Genomic DNA, 12956 nt, shown 5'->3' on the forward strand with positions numbered 1-12956 from the left:
ACATATTCTTGAGTTTTCTGGAATGGAGTATGTTTTTACATTGACTCGCGAGAGCGGGTAGAGAGCATTTCCTTTTAACAAACCCGCCGCATGACCTATTCTCACAGCTGGCGAAACAGTGACTTTCTTCACAAACAGAGATGCGCCAAGGATTTTCAGACGGAAGGTGGAGTCGCGGGGTCCGGTCAGGCAGAAGGCATCATTCGCTCTGGTGAGTTTAATTCTTAAATCGACAGAGTTTAATAACAGTCTCTCGCAGAAAAATATGTCGCTGTGGAGAGGCCCTAGAAGATGTACTTCTCTGGATCTGCTCGTGAACTCGGCCCTCTTATTAAGACCTGCGTTGGGACCGTTTACTGTGACGATCGAGTCAACTGACCCAGGTGTGTCTTGGTAAAAAAGACCGGCGCTAAACTGTGTTTTAAGAGTGTCGCCTGAAAAGTTGAGAAGTGTTTCAATCATAGCTCTGTACGGATGTGTGGAACTGGATTGCGAAATCATCCGATCGCCCAGAACCACATCACACTGATCAAAGATTGTGTTTAGAGGGTAATTGATGAGGCCGACTGCTGCGTCGTTAGCCAGCGGTGTGCCATCGGCGTTCGTAATTCTTGCACGCACGTGTAGAAGGGTGTCGTTTAGGTCCAGATACTTTTCACCGTCTCCCGGTATAAAAAACTCAATCGGTCCTCCTTCGCTGATAGCGGCTACTGGCGCAATTTCAGTGTAAATTTTGTCTTCGATGGAAAGTTGCGTCATTGGGGGCGTGAATAAATCCAGTTCTGCCAATGTGCATTCAGCAGATTTCTGGTGTAGGAGCGCCATGTTACCGTATATAAGGTTTTTTAAAATATATCAGAGCTCCCTCTGGACTTCCTCTTGGCCCGTCTGCTTCTGTCAACTGACTTCTTTCTTTTTTTGTTTGTACGTTTATTAGAGCTCTGTGTTACACGCCGTCCTGGTGGGCGTCTCTTTGTCCTTCGTGATAAGACGGCTATACCTCCTGACCCTTCCTGTCTCTGTTGATCGCTCATACCTCTCACGGTGCGGGTGAACATATCCGTGGCTATGTTACCCACTGCTGATTTGAGATGGGGTTTCGCGATGGCAATACCTCTTTTCAACAGAGGTGATACAAACCGAAACATTTTCGAGAAGAGGGAACCTATGCCTCGTCCGTACATAACAGGGGCACCGTAGAAACCCGGTAGATCTCCACCCACCTGTTTTTCATAATATTGTACAAATCTGTGAGGGTCGTCTCTTAAGCCTGCGTGAACCATTGTGTTTGTTTACGACTTGGTCTGCAAAGACTGGTTATCTCTCTCCGGTGTTGTGCTGGTGAATGAATTTCCACATGACGATACAAGGGTTATATAATATCCTCTCAAGTAACAGGTCTAAAGTGTAGAGTCACCACCACCTTTCCAAAGGTAAAATTGACTGGTTTGTTAAGATCCGATTTAATTTGTATCTGAATATTTTCAATATGGTTCTTGGCCACCGGTAAATAGTAAGCAGGGTTAAAATGTTGTGTGATTATATCTGAGTAGCTACCCTTGATTTCCACAGTTCTTAAAAGCGGTGCATATGCATCCCCTACAAGCTGCGGTCTTACAACATCGCTGTAACAGTAAAGATGGTAAAACCCCACTTTTAAATCAACTGGATGGGGCGCTCTGTAGTCGCAAAAATTGATCCAATGACCAGGCTCTACACCTAGCATGTAAGCCAAAGGCGAGTTAAAAAGCACTAGATTCTGCCCGTCTCCTTGAAGATCAATTTTTTGCCGTGCACTGTCAAACAGGAAGCGTATGTCGTTATTGGTTTTTTTAAAGGTTTGCGTCAACTCGGTTGTAATCTGATTAATAGAGCTGTAATATCCTCCCTTAAACTTCAGTCTGGAAATATCTGTTCCAGCCGTTTTGAAATGTCGATCAATCCCACGTGATTCGTCTTTTTTCCTCTGAGCAGAGGCGCTGGCATCGGGATCCGGAGCCCTAAGACGAGCCATGGCTCTATGAAATTCATCTTTATACCGCCGTGTCGTGTTAGCCTCCGAATCTGATCCTCTAGGGGGAGCCGTGTTTGTGTTGGAATCAGGTACTCTATGGTTCGGTTTCCAGTAAAATGATGCTGTATCCTCCGGAATATTATGCCACGTGTGAGGGTATGTAATCTCCGTCAAAGCGACCTCCCATTTTCCGTTTAAATCAATATGTTGTGCTAAATCGACGCGGAAAGTACCGATCGAGTTGTCTTTAAAAACTTTTGCGCTGGCGTTTGATGGTAAAGTCACATAGAAGCCTGCATTCTTTGAGTCGTACATGGTGATATGATGCCTGATGTAAAGAAGGACCTTGTTATATATTTTTTATATCCGAAGCTTTTACCCAGCTGTTGAATTTTTCAGGCCAGTTCTTCCATTGGACAAAGACCTGCCTCTCTCCTTTAACGCAGCGTTCCTTGAGAATCTTTTCAACGTGAAATACTTTATCCTTTACGAGTTGTACTTTTTGTAATTCTTGATCATAAAATGATCCTTGGATGGGCTCGCCGTCGAAATCTTTCAATTTATACACAGGCGGGTTGCGCTGAATACATTCAGTTACCGTAAATATCTCATCTGTAAAACTCTGCTCATACTTTTTGTCAAATACACCTCGTAGTTTCGATATTCTAACATGATCGCCCTCCTTAAATTTCGGCTTCTGCCTATCTTTTGACGGTCTAATGTAAAGATTGTCAAACACTTGCAGAGTATTTTCTTTAGTTACTTCCATCGGTGTCATTTTTATACTGCTATGATAGCTGTGATTATAACTCTTTACTAGATCCTGTAAAACCTCGATGTAACGTAGTGTGTTTTTAGCCGTGAAATATCTCCACATCCGATTTTTAAGAGTGCGGTTAAATCTCTCAACCACAGAGGCCTTAACGTCACTCGCTGTTGAAAAATGATTAATACCCTTCCTTTCCATCAAAGCCTTGAAACTCTTGTTAAAAAATTCTTTCCCGTCATCCGTCTGTAGCTTTACAGGCGTCCCGCTCTCCTCCAGCACTGATTCGAACGCCTTCACTGTCTCGATCGCAGTCTTTCTTTTTAAAACGCGTACATAGGCCTTCTTTGAAAATACATCTATAACGGTCAACAAGTAATTTTGATCGTCGTTATATCTAGCCAATGCCTGCATGTCGCATAGGTCGGCCTGGAATTGTTGAAGAGGCCTGTGAACAAATACTCTGTTTCTCGGAAAGTTTACTCTGGTCGGTTTATGCAGGGTGTAAGCATCCTGTTTTGATAAAAAATCTTTAATAGATTTAGAACTGACAGGTTTTCCAGTCTCGACCTGCACCCCGCGACGGAGGCGATCCACGCCTCCATAGCTCCCAGGGTGAAGAGGATTGTAATAAACTCTTTTAATGATGTGTTTCACCGACATGTTAAACGAGAAATGAACGAGGTGAGATCCGAATATGCTTCTTAATGTTTTTATTAAACAGTTATGTCAGGATTCAATCGTAATGTTATACAAAGAGAGTAAAAGAGTTAAAAAAAGTAAATCACATACGAGGGAATCTCGTGTTTGTGACATCGACCAGGACCGGCGTTCTATTCCAGATTCTACTTGCTGATTCCAGACGTTCAATTAGAAGATCCTCTGGCTCATTTTTGATGTATTCAGTCCATACACTTGATTTTGGAGACCTCATTTCGAGCAAGACTGTCTCGGCTGTAGCCTTGATTCTCATTTTCTCTGGTTGTACATCATTCAGAGTCAAGTAATGCTGTATAGCAGGCAGAAAGTTCTTGTTACAGAGTCTCTTCATCAACGGGTGGAAGTTAAGCCTGTAGAAATCATCCTCCATTTCTTCAAGACAGCTGTGTTGTAGTTGGCTGGGATGGTCTACTTGGCAACCGTAGCAGATCTCCCTCCAATACCGGCGCATGGTTTTACCTAGTAGATGAAATACAACTGTCTTTACAGCTTTCAGGAACAAACCGCTTATCCATCCGTCCGTTTCATCATTAGCTGCTGGTTCTAGGTCTTGAGAAGCAGGGGATAAAACGGTCGGATGCACGTCGACAGTTTCGTTCCCGGTGCAGGTGGTTGCCGTCTTCCCTACGGGTTCCTCCTCGTCATCCACATCTTGCATTTCAGTTGTAACAGAGACGTCTGTGTTGTCTTTGACGGCCAATGAAGGACGGGCTCCGTCTGTCGTGTCGCCGTTAGAATCCTCGTACTTATGATCGTCAGCCGCAACGTGTTCTACCGCAGGAAGTAGAGGTGACGGCATGGAGTTGTTCATCCCGTACCCGGGACCGCCTGTAGCAGCTCCGAGGAAGGTAGTGACGATACGTCTCGGAACACCTTCGGGCCTCATCGTTGTCTTGGATGGTCTTGTTCCAACAGACACGTCTGCATGGTGTTGCTCTGGAAAAAATCCTCTTTATAACAACCATCAACAAGTAGGCGGTCCAGAGTGGGGCGGTCCTAAAAGGTCAGTGCTTTTTTCAACACAAGGGCATCATTCCATAAGCGGCTATGGTAGAAGAGACCGTCGATTTTTGGAGAAATCTCCTGGATTTTCTCACTCCAAGCATCCATCGGTATGGTTAACAGAGTACGAAAAACGCCACAATCGGAATTAAAATACTCCAGGACGAAATCTTCTTCTTCTTCGCCTGTGACTCCTGTTGATACTTTATGGATGGCCCTGAAGGACCAGCGTCCTGATCCTGACATTTTAGCCAACCATATAGCCATGAAGGACGGTTTCCTCTCCATATGCTCGGGTTTGTTAGAAACGACTCCGACCTTCTGACGTTGTTCTTCTTCTTCTCCAGTCCAGGGAAGATTTTCCGGCTTCACCTCTCTCAGCACACCCCAGTCGTTAGACGATAACACAGCCATCTCCGTACAGGCACTCAGGGTTTCGTCATCCTCCAGCTGGTAAATGTACAATTCGGCTGTTTCGTACTTAAACGTGTACCCCCATCTTCCTCGACGTCCGTAAGGCTCTAGAGACCACTCTTCCTGCAAAGATTCCCCCGGCGGTGCCTGCGTACGTCGTAGGTACATTACAGATTTACGGGGAGCCCCGACGCCCATCCACGGGTCCTCAATAACAGTCACAGCCGTCTCGCTGATCACTGGTGAGCCGCGCATCGTTGTAGGGACAGACATTGTCGGTTGGTTGTGCTCGTCGGGTCCTTGCTCCTGGCTACAGTCTGAAGGGTACGTATATATATATACACACAGGGTGATGTTTATACAGCTGTCCGCCCCACTCCCTTCGTTATTTTACTTCCTGTCATAAACAAGGGGGGAGGGTTATTATTTTAATTTCCTGTTGATATAAAAAAGGGGAGGGTTATTATTTTAATTTCTTTTTGATATAAAAAGGGGGAGGGGCTTTATTACTTCCGGAAGGGTTGGGGTTTATTACTTCCGGAGTCATAAATCAATAAATCATTACAGGTTTGACAGATAGTGGTTTCCTTCCTCTCTCTAAGGTCGATTCCGGAACGCCAAACATGAAAATGTTCATAATTCTGGAAAAACACTTCAGACAGCTTAGATTTTATGTGCAACTACTAGAAAGACCATTTCTGCCATTGTGGAAGTGAAAATTCGATGTTCTGAAGCTTCCCTGCAAAGTTATGCCACAATGCAGGAAACGCGTTTTCAGCCTGAGATAAGGTCGATTCCGGAACGCCAAACATAAAAATGTTGATAACTTTGGAAAAACACTTCAGACAGCTTAGATTTGATGTGCAACTACTAGAAAGACCCTTTCTACTACAGTGGGAGGTGAAAATTTCATGTTCTGAAGCTTCGCTGCAAAGTTATGCCACAATGCAGAAAACGCGTTTTCAGCCTGAGATAAGGTCGATTCCGGAACGCCAAACATAAGAATGTTGATAACTTTGGAAAAACACTTCAGACAGCTTAGATTTGATGTGCAACTACTAGAAAGACCCTTTCTGCTATAGTGGGAGGTGAAAATTTCATGTTCTGAAGCTTCCCTGCAAAGTTCTGTCACAATGCAGGAAACGCGTTTTCAGCCTGAGATAAGGTCGATTCCGGAACGCCAAACATAAAAATATTGATAACCTTTGAAAAACACTTCAGACAGCTTAGATTTGATGTGCAACTACTAGAAAGACCCTTTCTGCTATAGTGGGAGTTGAAAATTTCATGTTCTGAAGCTTTCCTGCAAAGTTATGGCACAATGCGTAAAACGCGTTTTCAGCCTGAGATAAGGTCGATTCCGGAACGCCAAACATAAAAATATTGATAACTTTGGAAAAACACTTCAGACAGCTTAGATTTGATGTGCAACTACTAGAAAGACCCTTTCTGCTATAGTGGGGTGTTAAAATTTCATGTTCTGAAGCTTCCCTGCAAAGTTATGGCAAAATATGTAAAACGCGTTTTCAGGCTGAGATAAGGTGGGTTCCGGAACGCCAAACATAAAAATATTGATAACTTTGGAAAAACACTTCAGACAGCTTAGATTTGATGTGCAACTACGAGAAAGACGCATTCTGCTATAGTGGGAGATTAAAATTTCATGTTCTGAAGCTTCCCTGCAAAGTTATGGAACAATGCAGAAAACGCGTTTTCAGCCTGAGATAAGGTCGATTCCGGAACGCCAAACGTAAAAATGTTGATAACTTTGGAAAAACACTTCAGACAGCTTAGATTTGATGTGCAACTACTAGAAAGACCCTTTCTGCTATAGTGGGATATGAAAATTTCATGTTCTGAAGCTTCCCTGCAAAGTTATGGCAGAATGCGTAAATCGTGTTTCCAGCCTGAGATAAGGTCGATTCCGGAACGCCAAACATAAAAGTGTTGATAACTTTGGAAAAACACTTCAGACAGCTTAGATTTGATGTGCAACTACTAGAAAGATCCTTTCTGCTATAGTGGGAGGTGAAAATTTCATGTTCTGAAGCTTTATGCAAAGTTATGGCACAATGCGTAAAACGCGTTTTCAGCCTGAGATAAGGTCGATTCCGGAACGCCAAACATGAAAATGTTCATAATTCTGGAAAAACACTTCAGACAGCTTAGATTTTATGTGCAACTACTAGAAAGACCATTTCTGCCATTGTGGAAGTGAAAATTCGATGTTCTGAAGCTTCCCTGCAAAGTTATGCCACAATGCAGGAAACGCGTTTTCAGCCTGAGATAAGGTCGATTCCGGAACGCCAAACATAAAAATGTTGATAACTTTGGAAAAACACTTCAGACAGCTTAGATTTGATGTGCAACTACTAGAAAGACCCTTTCTACTACAGTGGGAGGTGAAAATTTCATGTTCTGAAGCTTCGCTGCAAAGTTATGCCACAATGCAGAAAACGCGTTTTCAGCCTGAGATAAGGTCGATTCCGGAACGCCAAACATAAGAATGTTGATAACTTTGGAAAAACACTTCAGACAGCTTAGATTTGATGTGCAACTACTAGAAAGACCCTTTCTGCTATAGTGGGAGGTGAAAATTTCATGTTCTGAAGCTTCCCTGCAAAGTTCTGTCACAATGCAGGAAACGCGTTTTCAGCCTGAGATAAGGTCGATTCCGGAACGCCAAACATAAAAATATTGATAACCTTTGAAAAACACTTCAGACAGCTTAGATTTGATGTGCAACTACTAGAAAGACCCTTTCTGCTATAGTGGGAGTTGAAAATTTCATGTTCTGAAGCTTTCCTGCAAAGTTATGGCACAATGCGTAAAACGCGTTTTCAGCCTGAGATAAGGTCGATTCCGGAACGCCAAACATAAAAATATTGATAACTTTGGAAAAACACTTCAGACAGCTTAGATTTGATGTGCAACTACTAGAAAGACCCTTTCTGCTATAGTGGGGTGTTAAAATTTCATGTTCTGAAGCTTCCCTGCAAAGTTATGGCAAAATATGTAAAACGCGTTTTCAGGCTGAGATAAGGTGGGTTCCGGAACGCCAAACATAAAAATATTGATAACTTTGGAAAAACACTTCAGACAGCTTAGATTTGATGTGCAACTACGAGAAAGACGCATTCTGCTATAGTGGGAGATTAAAATTTCATGTTCTGAAGCTTCCCTGCAAAGTTATGGAACAATGCAGAAAACGCGTTTTCAGCCTGAGATAAGGTCGATTCCGGAACGCCAAACGTAAAAATGTTGATAACTTTGGAAAAACACTTCAGACAGCTTAGATTTGATGTGCAACTACTAGAAAGACCCTTTCTGCTATAGTGGGATATGAAAATTTCATGTTCTGAAGCTTCCCTGCAAAGTTATGGCAGAATGCGTAAATCGTGTTTCCAGCCTGAGATAAGGTCGATTCCGGAACGCCAAACATAAAAGTGTTGATAACTTTGGAAAAACACTTCAGACAGCTTAGATTTGATGTGCAACTACTAGAAAGATCCTTTCTGCTATAGTGGGAGGTGAAAATTTCATGTTCTGAAGCTTTATGCAAAGTTATGGCAAAATGCGTAAAACGCGTTTTCAGCCTGAGATAAGGTCGATTCCGGAACGCCAAACATGAAAATGTTCATAATTCTGGAAAAACACTTCAGACAGCTTAGATTTTATGTGCAACTACTAGAAAGACCATTTCTGCCATTGTGGAAGTGAAAATTCGATGTTCTGAAGCTTCCCTGCAAAGTTATGCCACAATGCAGGAAACGCGTTTTCAGCCTGAGATAAGGTCGATTCCGGAACGCCAAACATAAAAATGTTGATAACTTTGGAAAAACACTTCAGACAGCTTAGATTTGATGTGCAACTACTAAAAAGACCCTTTCTACTACAGTGGGAGGTGAAAATTTCATGTTCTGAAGCTTCGCTGCAAAGTTATGCCACAATGCAGAAAACGCGTTTTCAGCCTGAGATAAGGTCGATTCCGGAACGCCAAACATAAGAATGTTGATAACTTTGGAAAAACACTTCAGACAGCTTAGATTTGATGTGCAACTACTAGAAAGACCCTTTCTGCTATAGTGGGAGGTCAAAATTTCATGTTCTGAAGCTTCCCTGCAAAGTTCTGTCACAATGCAGGAAACGCGTTTTCAGCCTGAGATAAGGTCGATTCCGGAACGCCAAACATAAAAATATTGATAACCTTTGAAAAACACTTCAGACAGCTTAGATTTGATGTGCAACTACTAGAAAGACCCTTTCTGCTATAGTGGGAGTTGAAAATTTCATGTTCTGAAGCTTTCCTGCAAAGTTATGGCACAATGCGTAAAACGCGTTTTCAGCCTGAGATAAGGTTGATTCCGGAACGCCAAACATAAAAGTATTGATAACTTTGGAAAAACACTTCAGACAGCTTAGATTTGATGTGCAACTACTAGAAAGACCCTTTCTGCTATAGTGGGAGGTGAAAATTTCATGTTCTGAAGCTTTATGCAAAGTTATGGCACAATGCGTAAAACGCGTTTTCAGCCTGAGATAAGGTCGATTCCGGAACGCCAAACATGAAAATGTTCATAATTCTGGAAAAACACTTCAGACAGCTTAGATTTTATGTGCAACTACTAGAAAGACCATTTCTGCCATTGTGGAAGTGAAAATTCGATGTTCTGAAGCTTCCCTGCAAAGTTATGCCACAATGCAGGAAACGCGTTTTCAGCCTGAGATAAGGTCGATTCTGGAACGCCAAACATAAATATATTGATAACTTTGAAAAAACTCTTTAGACAGCTTAGATTTGATGTGCAACTACGAGAAACACCCTTTCTGCTATAGTGGGAGGTGAAAATTTCATGTTCTGAAGCTTCGCTGCAAAGTTATGGCACAATGCGTAAAACTCGTTTTCAGCCTGAGATGACGTTGATTTCAGAACGCCAAACATAAAAATATTGATAACTTTGAAAAAACTCTTTAGACAGCTTAGATTTGATGTGCAACTACGAGAAACACCCTTTCTGCTATAGTAGGAGGTGAAAATTTCATGTTCTGAAGCTTCGCTGCAAAGTTATGGCACAATGCGTAAAACTCGTTTTCAGCCTGAGATGACGTTGATTTCAGAACGCCAAACATAAAAATGTTGATAACTTTGGAAAAACACTTCAGACAGCTTAGATTTGATGTGCAACTACTAGAAAGACCCTTTCTAGTACAGTGGGAGGTGAAAATTTCATGTTCTGAAGCTTCCCTGCATAGTTATGCCACAATGCAGGAAACGCGTTTTCAGCCTCAGATAAGGTCGATTCCGGAACGCCAAACATAAGAATGTTGATAACTTTGGAAAAACACTTCAGACAGCTTAGATTTGATGTGCAACTACTAGAAAGACCCTTTCTGCTATAGTGGGAAGTGAAAATTTCATGTTCTGAAGCTTCCCTGCAAAGTTATGTCACAATGCAGGAAACCCGTTTTCAGCCTGAGATAAGGTCGATTCCGGAACGCCAAACATAAAAATATTGATAACTTTGGAAAAACGCTTCAGACAGCTTAGATTTGATGTGCAACGACTAGAAAGACCCTTTCTGCTATAGTGGGAGTTGAAAATTTCATGTTCTGAAGCTTTCCTGCAAAGTTATGGCACAATGCGTAAAATGCGTTTTCAGCCTGAGATAAGGTTGATTCCGGAACGCCAAACATAAGAATGTTGATAACTTTGGAAAAACACTTCAGACAGCCTAGATTTGATGTGCAACTACTAGAAAGACCCTTTCTGCTATAGTGGGGTGTTAAAATTTCATGTTCTGAAGCTTATGGCAGAAGTTATGGCAGAATGCGTAAATCGTGTTTCCAGCCTGAGATAAGGTCGATTCCGGAACGCCAAACATAAAAATATTGATAACTTTGGAAAAACTCTTTAGACAGCTTAGATTTGATGTGCAACTACTAGAAAGAGCCTTTCTGCTACCGTGGGAGGTGAACATTTCATGTTCTGAAGCTTCCCTGCAAAGTTATATCACAATGCAGGAAACGCGTTTTCAGCCTGAGATAAGGTCGATTCCGGAACGCCAAACATAAAAATATTGATAACTTTGGAAAAACGCTTCAGACAGCTTAGATTTGATGTGCAACTACTAGAAAGACCCTTTCTGCTATAGTGGGAGTTGAAAATTTCATGTTCTGAAGCTTTCCTGCAAAGTTATGGCACAATGCAGAAAACGCGTTTTCAGCCTCACATAAGGTCGATTCCGGAAAGCCAAACATAAAAATGTTGATAACTTTGGAAAAACACTTCAGACAGCCTAGATTTGATGTGCAACTACTAGAAAGACCCTTTCTGCTATAGTGGGGTGTTAAAATTTCATGTTCTGAAGCTTATGGCAGAAGTTATGACAGAATGCGTAAATCGTGTTTCCAGCCTGAGATAAGGTCGATTCCGGAACGCCAAACATAAAAATATTGATAACTTTGGAAAAACTCTTTAGACAGCTTAGATTTGATGTGCAACTACTAGAAAGAGCCTTTCTGCTACCGTGGGAGGTGAACATTTCATGTTCTGAAGCTTCCCAGCAAAGTTATGTCACAATGCAGAAAACGCGTTTTCAGCCTCACATAAGGTCAATTCCGGAACGCCAAACATAAAAAATGTTAATAACTTCGGAAAAACACTTCAGACAGCTTAGATTTGATGTGCAACTACTCGAAAGACCCTTTCTGCTATAGTGGGATGTGAAATTTTTTTGTTCTGAAGCTTCCCTGCAAAGTTATGGCACAATGCAGAAAACGCGTTTTCAGCCTCACATAAGGTCGATTCCGGAAAGCCAAACATAAAAATGTTGATAACTTTGGAAAAACACTTCAGACAGGTTAGATTTGATGTGCAACTACTAGAGAGACCCTTTCTGCTATGGTGGGAGGTGAAAAATTTTTGTTCTGAAGCTTCCCTGCAAAGTTATGGCACAATGCAGAAAACGCGTTTTCAGCCTCACATAAGGTCGATTCCGGAACGCCAAACATAAAAATGTTGATAACTTCGGAAAAACACTTCAGACAGCTTAGATTTGATGTGCAACTACTAGAAAGACCCTTTCTGCTATAGTGGGAGGTGAAATTTTCATGTTCTGAAGCTTTCCTGCAAAGTTATGGCACAATGCGTAAAATGCGTTTTCAGCCTGAGATAAGGTCAATTCCGGAACGCCAAATATAAAAATGTTAATAACTTTGGAAAAACACTTCAGACAGGTTAGATTTGATGTGCAACTACTCGAAAGACCCTTTCTGCTATAGTGGGAGGTGAAAAATTTTTGTTCTGAAGCTTCCCTGCAAAGTTATGGCACAATGCAGAAAACGCGTTTTCAGCCTGAGATAAGGTCGATTCAGGAACACCAAACATAAAAATGTTGAAAACTTTGGAAAAACACTTCAGACAGCTTAGATTTGATGTGCAACTACGAGAAAGACCCTTTCTGCTATAGTGGGAGGTGAAAATTTCATGTTCTGAAGCTTCGCTGCAAAGTTCTTGCACAATGCGTAAAACTCGTTTTCAGCCTGAGATGACGTTGATTTCAGAACGGCAAACATAAAAATGTTGCTAACTTTGGAAAAACACTTCAGACAGCTTAGATTTGATGTGCAACTACTAGAAAGACCCGTTCTGCTATAGTGGGAGGTTAAAATTTCATGTTCTGAAGCTTCCCTGCAAAGTTGTGGCACAATGCAGAAAACGCATTTTCAGCCAGACAAAAGGTGGGTTCCGGAACGCCAAACATAAAAATGTTGATAACTTTGGAAAAACACTTCAGACAGGTTAGATTTGATGTGCAACTACTAGAGAGACCCTTTATGCTATAGTGGGAGGAGAAAATTTCATGTTCTGAAGCTTCCCTGCAAAGTTATGGCACAATGCAGAAAACGCGTTTTCAGCCTGAGATAAGGTTGATTCCGGAACGCCAAACATAAAAATGTTGATAACTTTGGAAAAACACTTCAAACAGCTCAGATTTAATGTGCAACTACTAGAAAGACCCTTTCTGCTATAGTGGGAGG

Source organism: Synchiropus splendidus, chromosome 13 (genome assembly GCF_027744825.2).
Source record: "Synchiropus splendidus isolate RoL2022-P1 chromosome 13, RoL_Sspl_1.0, whole genome shotgun sequence".
NCBI lineage: Eukaryota > Metazoa > Chordata > Actinopteri > Syngnathiformes > Callionymidae > Synchiropus > Synchiropus splendidus.